The sequence below is a fragment of the Procambarus clarkii genome, chromosome 69 (genome assembly GCF_040958095.1).
Source record: "Procambarus clarkii isolate CNS0578487 chromosome 69, FALCON_Pclarkii_2.0, whole genome shotgun sequence".
NCBI classification, from domain to species: domain Eukaryota; kingdom Metazoa; phylum Arthropoda; class Malacostraca; order Decapoda; family Cambaridae; genus Procambarus; species Procambarus clarkii.
Genome location: NC_091218.1, coordinates 20,830,377 through 20,842,375, shown reverse-complemented (window position 1 = coordinate 20,842,375; position 11,999 = coordinate 20,830,377). Strand labels below are relative to the sequence as shown.

Here is an 11,999-nt window from a genome sequence, read left to right as displayed (position 1 = left end):
TTAGGTAGCCGAAAAAGTTAGGTTAGGTTAGGTTAGGTAGGTTAGGTAGTCGAAAAACAATTAATTCATGAAAACTTGGCTTATTAGGCAAATCGGGCCTTGCATAGTAGGCTGAGAAGTGCGTTCTGGCTACTAGGTACGACATATATATATATATATATATATATATATATATATATATATATATATATATATATATATATATATATATATATATATATATATATATATATATATATATATGTCGTACCTAGTAGCCAGAACTCACTTCTCAGCCTACTATTCAAGGCCCGATTTGCCTAATAAGCCAAGTTTTCCTGAATTAATATATTTACTATAATTTTTTTCTTATGAAATGATAAAGCAACCCTTTTCTCTATGTATGAGGTCAATTTTTTTTATTGGAGTTAAAATTAACGTAGATATATGACCGAACCTAACCAACCCTACCTAACCTAACCTAACCTATATTTATAGGTAAGGTTAGGTTAGGTAGCCAAAAAAAGCTAGGTTAGGTTAGGTTAGGTAGGTTAGGTAGACGAAAAAACATTAATTCATGAAAACTTGGCTTATTAGGCAAATCGGCCCTTGAATAGTAGGCTGAGAAGTGCGTTCTGGCTATTAGGTACGACATATATATATATATATATATATATATATATATATATATATATATATATATATATATATATATATATATATATATATATATATATATATATATATATATATATATATAATGTGTGTGTATGTGCAGAAATAATATTAATAAAACAATTAACATCGTGTAGTGTACTCTATATATCAAAATATATTACTTTGAAACCCGTATCATCCACTAAAAGAATGGGCTACTTTTATTACAAATTCGCTACTTTTAGAGCGCCAGCTCGCTACTTTTAGAGCGCCAGCTCGCTACTTTCAGCAATTTAGAGCTGGCAACCCTGACGTGCTGTGTGTCACTCTGAGGAGCAGGGAGTCGGGCGGCGGCTCCATTGTTCAGCATTTAGCCAGTGTTTATCTTCGTGGTGGAGACATTGTATCGTAACACAACCCTTCAAACAGATAGTTCAGGGCGATCCCATCACATTTGGTCATTTCCCGACACCGCGGGATGCTGTGGTGGTCATCCGGGCGTGTTGACCTGGGGGTCGCCGCCCCCCCCCCCCCGGTCAACAACACGACGGATTGTTGACTTGGGACAACAATGACTGTGGCCGCCACTCACCAGCTTTATCTGTCAGTAAACTTACGCGTCGGCTTACTATATTACAAGGTATGTTGTATTAATTAACACAAGCAGAGAATCTGAGGGGTCTTTCATTTATAAGTATTGTCAAAATTATGACACAAAATATACACCTTCCTACATAAGATTGAACACTGTAACTACAAAATATATCCCTCAAAAAAAAACAGTAAAGTGTACATTTCTAATATATAATTTAACAAATTTAAAACAGTTTGGATCTGACGTTATTTAGCTAGGCTATCAACTAAGACGATATGACCTCTCTCCACACCTCATTTATTACGGTAAGGTAATCTTATAATCTCCTAGTCATAATTTACTTACGGATTCGTAAATAAATGCAGTCCATTCCATTTAGCCATTTAAAAGCTTTCATGTCAACAGCCACTATTCTGACGCCTTCAGTAATAATAACTAACATTATAAGAAGATTAATGTATTTCGCAAGGAGTTGTATATCACGTGAGGAGTTGAGCCCCTAGTTACATCTCACCAGTTCAGCCTCCTAGCTATATACAATACTTCAGTGGGGTTCAACACCCCCCCCCCTCTCTCCCCGGTTATATATCACAAGGGGTTCAGCCCCCCCCTCTCCCCGGTAATATATATCACAAGGGGGTTCAGACTCCGGTAGGGTCACTCATTCTACACATCTGAAAAAACATCAACTACACGACGACCAATCATTCTTCACATGATCCGGATTACAAACATCACAACAGCAAGATCTGAAGCCTAATCAACACATCAGATGAGTGCTCTGGTCCACGCCAAGGGGAAATGGGTACTTGGGAGCACCTGTTGTGGAGGACTGATTTCCTGGGAAATCAGTCGTTGTCACCTCTTGATAACGTATGCAAAAATCACTTCATAATAAAATATGCACATCACAAAATACCTAATACTAACTTATAATAAGTATACATCAAGCACTCAATAATACAGTATACACAAAAACCATAATAAAAGTATACATTAAGGGTATAAAGTATCTCATTAAGCATACATGAAGTTCTTCGTAATAAATTTAAAATTTATGCTTAAAAATTAGTAGATTTACAATAAAATAGCTTGCAGAGAGATTTATACGATGCTAAATCATTTTCCAGGCTTGATGCCTTTTATAATTACATACAATCTGTACCTTCACTAAAGCTGTGTAGATGTTTAATCTTGTTTAATCCCGGGTATACGCAGCATGTCACAGCTCCAGTATCATCCCTTGTATTGAGACGGCCAAGAATGATGGAAAACAGGAGGCCATCCAAACCTCTTCAAGGGATTGTCTCTTTGGTGTACAGACAAAGCCAAGGAGAGGCTAAATCACACTCCCTGGTTGGCTTTTAGTATTCTTGGTCACGATTCGGGCGTAGAGGGCCAACTTATCATTAAAACATTGTTCAAAAGCTCGTTAGTCCCCATGACTCGCAACTTAATGTGTTCGAGTATTTTTAGGAACAGAGCCACGCCTTCATACGATGTTCAGAGCTCTATAAATAATTAATGAATATAAATAATACAATAAATAAATTGCTTCACCCACGTAATGTAGAAACAAATATTTGTAAATAGAAGCAAAACACTTAATTTAACATATCCTAGACCAAACTATACACAAAGTATAATATATTTTTGACATTTCGGAAAATACCTTTTTGATTATATATACAGTACGAAGAAATTAACGAATGCGCCAAAGCTTGGGAACGGCAACAGCTTGGATGAGCATAGCCTAGTGTCCTCATAAACATGAGCCAAATGCTTGTTAATCCAGCCACCACACTCCATATTTATGAATGAAAAACACTTTGCACGTGACTCGACTGATGACGTTCGAACTTGACTTGTATACCTCCGTTCGAATTTCACTTCTCTAATCGCACGTATTGGAAGTGCACAACTTGTCCTCAGGCTATTCTCGTCCAACTACAGACGTATTTATCACTTTTAACGTACTATGTATTAAAAATTTGTATTTTCTCATAATATAAATATTATTACATACCAGAATGTGTTGAATAGTTAGGTCTAACATGGGTTAAGTTGTTTTGGCAATTATTAGTATTTGAAGTAAGTGGGTGAAGCCTTTTGAGAGGTGCGATTGGAGGAGAGAACGTGTACGAAGACGTACTCGAGAAATGTACATACGTCATCAGTTGTGAGTAGGTGTGTAAAGCGCTTTTCATTCATGAATGAGGGTTTGGCGAGTGCATTAATGAGCATTTGGCCTTTGTTAATGAGGATAGGTTGAAATACAACAGCCATCCTCATAAAAAAAGGCATATGTTCATGCCTTGCAGCCGCCAAACTCAATGTTTATGAATGAAATCGCTTTACACACGACTAAATCTGCCTCGCTGACGACGTCTGTTCGAATTGCAACTCTTTTTAAATGCTTCACTCATTTACTACAAATACAACAACCCGTCCTTATCAACAAACGGTAAATACTCGCTTATCCAACCACCAACTCCCCTGTTTATGAATGAAAAACACTTTACACGCGAATCATAACTGATGACTTATGTATTTTTCTCGAGCAGTGTTTCGTTCACGTCCTCTGCTCGAATCGTACCTCTGAATGCTTCATTCACGTATTACAAATACCAGTAATTGCCAACAAAACTTCACCACCTAAAATATGCGTAAATATGAACAATATGTTGATATATAAATTTATAGTTAGGGAAAATCCCTATTTTGAATGAGCAGTATGTTAAAACTGATGAACGGGTGTTTGAGGTTGGCCGGTGGATGGAATAAACATAATAGCCTGAGGATGGCTGCTGAGTACGGGTTGAAATATAAATAATTGCCACCAGAACTTAAACACCTAACATAATTTAGGTCTAACGCTGCATTAAATTCTAAAATATAATATTAAATTATATATTAGAAAATGCCTTTTTTGAATGTACAATACTTTAAACTTGATGAATACATATATATGGGGTTGGCCGCACCTTGGACGAGCATTGTCAGTGGACGGATGCTGTGAATGCTTCATCAATGTACTGTACATACAAGTAATTGCCAACAGAACATAAACACTCTACTTAAGTTTACCGGTGAGACATTTTAAATATAATACTATATGGGGTACCCGGCAGTGCCCGGGTCTTTGTATCACTGTCTAGCTCTGTCTGCATGTCTCTCTCCCTCTCTTCCTCCCATACTACCAATAACGTGTCGTCAAAGGTGACTATCCTTCCTCTAACCATGGTAGGAAGTGTGTGGAAGCGTCCCTGGCTTGGTTCCGTATCTTGGCTACAAGTTCAAGTATATTTGAGACAAGAAAGAACTATATCTCAAAGGTATAGAGTAGCTTAGGCTATTTCTACCCCCCCCCCCCCCCCCTGATCTTCGCCACACACACTCGGTGGCCGCTCTTGATTAAATATCCTGATTTTTTTAGGATACTCGGCAGCTTTGCTTCACAACTACCGCGTATCCTCTTACGCCAAATGTTTCGCGATATAAGAAAACAAAAGCTGTGAAGCAGACTTTAAAATGTGGACGGACTTGAGACTGTCTAGGAAATTTAGAATCTTTCCTTCACTCCCGCGGCAACGATCAAAACAATTTCTTTCCCTTGCATTGTGTTATTAACCATACTGGTAAAGTAGTGTCTGCTGGTAATTGTGTTTCTGACCTCGCCATGTAATCTAAAGTTGTGTTTCTAGTTGACCAAGGGAAGGGAACTATCAGGGGGAAAGCGTCAAGCCATTACGACAATATAGCACTAACGGGAGACATCTCCCGTCACGCAGGGTGCAGTCGCACCTCCACAGATCTCCAGTATCATCTATTGATACTGGTAATGGCTCAAAAGGGCCACCACTTACGGGCTATTCGTGCCCGTGCCACCTTTTGGGTGGCTTAATCTTCATCAATCATATGGCACTAGGAAGGGGTCAGGATAAGGATTTGGGATAGAATGGAGGGGGAAGGAATGGTGCCCAACTACTTGGACGGTCTGGGATTGAACGCCGACCTGCATGAAGCGAGACCGTTGCTCTACCGTCCAGCCCAAGTGGTTGACTAAAGTTTCGTTCACTTGCTCTTATTAAACACATGTATCACATGTGAAGGGTATCACACAGTATCCAGCAGCACCACACCTCCACTTTCCATGAGTTGGTCTAGTAGTCTGTCCTCTCCACCGTTCCCTACGTCGCTAAACGGTTGTACTAAATTGCCTAACGTAACCGAGGACCAACGAATAGAAAACGGGACATAACATGAATTTTGTAAGCCGGTATGACTTTAAGTACATCAATTTTTGGTTTCAGGGGATTTATACGTCAAAATTGCGATGTACTATTTGAGAGGAAAGGGTTGTCTTGGAAACTTTCCAGGTCCTGCCCCGCACACGCCTCCAGCAGCCGCCCCTGGTGCACGATAATGGAACAGTTTCAAATGTAGATTTGATAGAGTCCAATAGCCTCAGGAATCTGTACAGCAGTTGATTGACAGATGACAGGCGGGACCAAAGAGCCGAAGCTCAACCCCCGCAATCATAACTAGGTAAGTACTAGGTAACTAGGCGACCACTGTCCTTCACCACCAATAGTCGACTATACTGCAAGTAAGCTGACTTATTTTATATTGTATTTTTAATTGTATTTGTATTTTCATTTTGTGAACCCTATCCTCGGGTGAAACGTCTGCACATCAGATCTCAAACCAGAATGCAAAAACAAGCGTAGAATTTTATATCTATAACATTATTACCTAAATATAATTCCTGACCTTGGCAAGAACGTGACTAGCAGAGCATATGATGCAAAAACTAAATACCTTTTAGTCTCTGGAGCGTGTTTGGTGGTGCAGAACGTAATGGATGCACCTTTGTCAGCCCGTCTCTTGAGCCTTTACAACCCCACTAAATTGACGTATTAAGGGCCCACAGCGATACCTGGTATCTTAAATGTGGGAAAATATGGAATGGAAACACTGTTGTTTCCATTCCATATTCCGTGGGACCATAGCACTGTGGTGGGCGTGGGACCATAGCACTGTGGTGGGCGTGGGACCATAGCACTGTGGTGGGCGTGGGACCATAGCACTGTGATGGGCGTGGGATCATAGCACTGTGATGGGCGTGGGACCATAGCACTGTGGTGGACGTGGGACCATAGCACTGTGGTGGGCGTGGGACCATAGCACTGTGATGGGCGTGGGACCATAGCACTGTGATGGGCGTGGGACCATAGCACTGTGGTGGGCGGGGGACCATAGCACTGTGGTGGGCTGGGGACCATAGCACTGTGGTGGGCGTGGGACCATAGCACTGTGGTGGGCGTGGGACCATAGCACTGTGGTGGGCGGGGGACCATAGCACTGTGGTGGGCGTGGGACCATAGCACTGTGGTGGGCGGGGGACCATAGCACTGTGGTGGGCGGGGGACCATAGCACTGTGGTGGGCGTGGGACCATAGCACTGTGGTGGGCGTGGGACCATAGCACTGTGGTGGGCGGGGGACCATAGCACTGTGGTGGGCGTGGGACCATAGCACTGTGGTGGGCGTGGGACCATAGCACTGTGGTGGGCGTGGGACCATAGCACTGTGGTGGGCGTGGGACCATAGCACTGTGGTGGGCGTGGGACCATAGCACTGTGGTGGGCGTGGGACCATAGCACTGTGGTGGGCGGGGGACGATAGCACTGTGGTGGTTTTGGGACCATAACACTGTAGCTGTGGTAGACGGAGGACCATAACACTGTAGCTGTGGTAGACGGGGACCATAACACTGTAGCTGTGGTGGACGGGGGACCATAACACTGTAGCTGTGGTAGACGGGGGACCATAACACTGTAGCTGTGGTGGACGGGGGACCATAACACTGAAAATGAGGCTACAGTTAAACTGAAACAGACCTCAAAAACAGCGTTCATCCCCCGTTCACCTGTCCATCATGCTCCCATAAGCTCCCGTCTATCAGTCTCAGATATGACAGGACTGTTCCATCACCGGAGGGAACGCCCCGTGAGTCAGCGAGTCAACGAGGCGATTAAGACATCTTAGCCAGTTTGGGGACGCACCCGGCCAGACGACCTTGCCGTATATGGCAACTCCACCACGCGGATCTCGTTACGTCACCCATGACACACGCGGCGTGACGTCACCGGTGACGTCACAATGTACCTGGGTTGCTAGGCTTCGACAACAGCGTCCATATTTGGCGGGAGTTTCGCTTGGGAAGAGTGGATTCCCTAGCCGCGTCAGGGTGACCCCTCCCTCCCTCCCTCCCTCCTAGCCCTCACGCCACAAAGGGATCTCACCCTAGGGTGAGTGAGGGGATCGGGTTAATATGTAACCCTATCGAATCTTGCCCCACACCCTGGCCCTGGTGTGAGACCTCTGATTTAGGGTGGTAAGGGGTGGAGAATACCTAGTGTGAGTGGTGGTAGGGTGCTGAATGTGTAGTGTGAGTGGTGGTAGGGTGCTGAATGTCTAGTGTGAGTGGTGGTAGGGTGCTGAATGTCTAGTGTGAGTGGTGGTAGGGTGCTGAATGTCTAGTGTGAGTGGTGGTAGGGTGCTGAATGTCTAGTGTGAGTGGTGGTAGGGTGCTGAATGCCTAGTGTGAGTGGTGGTAGGGTGCTGAATGTCTAGTGTGAGTGGTGGTAGGGTGCTGAATGTCTAGTGTGAGTGGTGGTAGGGTGCTGAATGTCTAGTGTGAGTGGTGGTAGGGTGCTGAATGTCTAGTGTGTGTGGTGGTAGGGTGCTGAATGTCTAGTGTGAGTGGTGGTAGGGTGCTGAATGTCTAGTGTGTGTGGTGGTAGGGTGTTCGCCATCTGAGGAGACAATATAGTCTGACATATTAACTTGCAATAAGATGTTAATCATCTATTCTACAATAACAATAAGATGTGTAGGGTGTGTGACAAGGGTGATAACGTCTGATAAATGGGTTAAAGATAATAGTGTGTTAATCAATTTTAGTTTGAACATAAGGCGTGTATCTATAGACAGAATAACGGGGTACGAAACGTCTAGGGTGAAGTTATTAGGGTGTGAGACAACCAGGGCGAAAATAACAAGACGTTGGACATCTATGGGGAGGGTGACAGCGTAGGGTGACAGCATGAGGGTGACAGTGTGAGGGTGACAGCGTGAGGGTGACAGTGTGAGGGTGACAGCGTGAGGGTGACAGTATGAGGATTAACCATCTCGACCCAGTCTGGTTTAATAATTAATAATAACAATTGATTAATAATAATAATTAGTGTATAATGAAAGGAAAATGTAGGATAGAATAAGAATGGTAGAGGACATTTAGGGTGATGTGTGGCTAGGTAGGGTGTATACAACACGAGGGGATCAGTGTGTGAACCATTTAAGGGTGAAATGTGCTGGTGTTTGGCATCTAGATGGTGATGGCAGGGTGCTTTCCTTCTAGGGTGATTGTGGTATGGTGCTTTCCATCTAGGGTGATTGTGGTATGGTTCTTTCCATCTAGGGTGATTGTGGTATGGTGCTTTCCATCTAGGGTGATTGTGGTATGGTGCTTTCCATCTAGGGTGATTGTGGTATGGTTCTCTCCATCTAGGGTGATTGTGGTATGGTGCTTTCCAACTAGGGTGATTGTGGTATGGTTCTCTCCATCTAGGGTGATTGTGGTATGGTTCTTTCCATCTAGGGTGATTGTGGTATGGTTCTCTCCATCTAGGGTGATTGTGGTATGGTGCTTTCCATCTAGGGTGATTGTGGTATGGTGCTTTCCATCTAGGGTGATTGTGGTATGGTGCTTTCCATCTAGGGTGATTGTGGTATGGTGCTTTCCATCTAGGGTGATTGTGGTATGGTTCTTTCCATCTAGGGTGATTGTGGTATGGTTCTTTCCATCTAGGGTGATTGTGGTGTGGTGCTTTCCATCTAGGGTGATTGTGGTATGGTTCTTTCCATCTAGGGTGATTGTGGTATAGTTCTTTCCATCTAGGGTGATTGTGGTGTGGTGCTTTCCATCTAGGGTGATTGTGGTATGGTTCTTTCCATCTAGGGTGATTGTGGTATGGTTCTTTCCATCTAGGGTGATTGTGGTATGGTTCTTTCCATCTAGGGTGATTGTGGTATGGTTCTTTCCATCTAGGGTGATTGTGGTGTGGTGCTTTCCATCTAGGGTGATTGTGGTATGGTTCTTTCCATCTAGGGTGATTGTGGTATGGTTCTTTCCATCTAGGGTGATTGTGGTATGGTTCTTTCCATCTAGGGTGAAGAGGGTATAGCTTGAGAATATCAGGTATTAGGGACACCTCTATATACAGTCTCCCTGATGTCCTATTACCACGACGGACGCTATCCACTTGGCCACATGTCACCTGATGCCTCTGTTCACCTAGCAGTCAATCTGAACTTTCTCCTGATAATCGCTCTATACCTAAGCCATTACGTCTATCCGGCACTTGGAAGGGATACGAGGAGAATGATTTTGGATAGGTCAGGCCAGGGGGTTGGGGGGGGGGAGGAATGGTGCCCAACCACTTGGTGGACGGTCGGGGGATTGAACGCCGACCTGCAGGAAGCGAGACCGTCGCTCTACCGTCCAGCACAAGTAGTTGGACTGTGTTAAGGAGGGAGCGAGGTCTTGGCTCACACACATACACTTAACTTATCCTAGATTGAAATAATTCAGATCTTAATTAAGGTGATTAAATACGAACTACCATAGAAAGTACTCGTCCCACGTGGTAACTACCATAGAAAGGACTCGTCCCACGTGGTAACTACCATAGAAAGGACTCGTCCCACGTGGTAACTACTGTACCACGGAAAGGACTCGTCCCACGTGGTAACTACCACGGAAAGGACTCGTCCCACGTGGTAACTACCACGGAAAGGACTCGTCCCACGTGGTAACTACCATAGAAAGTACTCGTCCCACGTGGTAACTACCATAGAAAGTACTCGTCCCACATGGTAACTACCATAGAAAGTACTCGTCCCACGTGGTAACTACCATAGAAAGTACTCGTCCCACGTGGTAACTACCATAGAAAGTACTCGTCCCACGTGGTAACTACCATAGAAAGGACTCGTCCCACGTGGTAACTACCACAGAAAGGACTCGTCCCACGTGGTAACTACCACAGAAAGTACTCGTCCCACGTGGTAACTACCATAGAAAACAATCACCCTACTAAGAACGTAGTATAGTAAAGGGCCCATTAAGACAAGACACGCTAAAGTACTCGCCCTATATAGGAATCACCCTAAGCATGACTTTCCATAGAAAAAGTGACCCCCTGGACAGGAGTCACCCTAGAGAGGAGTCGCCCTAGAGAGGAGTCACCCTAGACAGGAGTCACCTAGACAGGAGTCGCCCTAGAGAGGAGTCGCCCTAGAGAGGAGTCACCTAGACAGGAGTCGCCCTAGAGAGGAGTCGCCCTAGAGAGGAGTCACCCTAGACAGGAATCACCCTGGACAGGATTCACCCCTGGACAGGAGTCACCCTAGACAGGAGTCACCCTGGACATAAATTAGCCAATATTCACTATTTCTTCACCATATTATTCACTATATCCACTATTTATTTACCATAAAATGGCCACTCTGTCTCTAATTTTTAACACGGTTAATCCAGCTAGAAGTCGCCCTAAATAACTCTTCAGTCCTATCTAAGTTTTGTTATCATGCTTAAATTATACCACTCTGCTATGGGAGGTGTTGCCATGTTATGGGGGGACGTGTTGCCATGTTATGGGGGGACGTGTTGCCATGTTATGGGGGGACGTGTTGCCATGTTATGGGGGGACGTGTTGCCATGTTATGGGGGGACGTGTTGCCATGTTATGGTGGGACGTGTTGCCATGTTATGGGGGGACGTGATGCCATGTTATGGGGGGACGTGTTGCCATGTTATGGGGGACGTGTTGCCATGTTATGGGATGATATTGTAATGGTAAAATGCACAATTTCACGAAACAGGAATATGCACCATGATTTTAAATGCATACCATGGAAGATGATCAGGACCATGGTAATGGAACAGTACCATGTTAGTGAACAATACTATGAACCGAACAATACCGTGTTAGAGGAACAGTATCATAGCTTGGGAACAATGCCACGATGGTAGAACAATACCATGATGGTAGAACAATACCATGTTAGTGAACATTACCATGTTAGTGAACATTACCATGTCGAAGAATACCATGAAACAATGCAAAGTTCCAGTCAAGTGACCCACTCCTATTATACCAGTCACGTGTGTATATAGGTCTCCTGACCATGATTCTTAACGAGCCACCATGGTACACGACACACAAGCAACCATGACACTTTCCAGTCAACCATAATACATAGTACAGGACACTACCATGATGCAAGGTACACTACACGATGGGAAAACGTCTACCATGACATATATAACATAGTCATGACACAGATGACGCTACCATGTGACACAGATCCGTGACACGACTATGACTCGGTATGTAACGCTACTGTGATCAAAAAGGGCCTATATGAGCCTCCCTTGAGTTCTATAGTGACTTATACTTACTCCGTTCGAGTAGATGCGTATATGGTTATAACCAAACTGAGCGTATGTGTGGTGGAACAAACTGGCGTATTGTTCACCGTATTTCAGCCTCCTGGTTGTCCCACAGCTGTTCTGGGTGCACATGTGTTCGTAATAGCAAAATCCATCACTTGGTAACACGGCGTCCGACCAGGATCCCAGCGGTGACGTTACGGAGGAAGTGTGGAAGAGTAATCACTGATGTCAGGAGCGCTCGTGG

General features: G+C 44.1%; 1 long non-coding RNA gene across 2 annotated transcripts in view; it reads left to right on the top strand.

Annotated features, from left to right (window-relative positions):
- The first annotated feature begins 969 nt into the window (after positions 1-969).
- LOC123772084 (uncharacterized) overlaps positions 970-11,999 on the top strand; it is a 71,224-nt gene continuing 60,194 nt past the window's right edge. For both annotated transcript variants that reach the window (XR_011224034.1, XR_006774602.2), the window contains exon 1: positions 970-1,276. This is a non-coding gene — a long non-coding RNA (uncharacterized lncRNA). The remainder of the gene's footprint in view (positions 1,277-11,999) is intronic.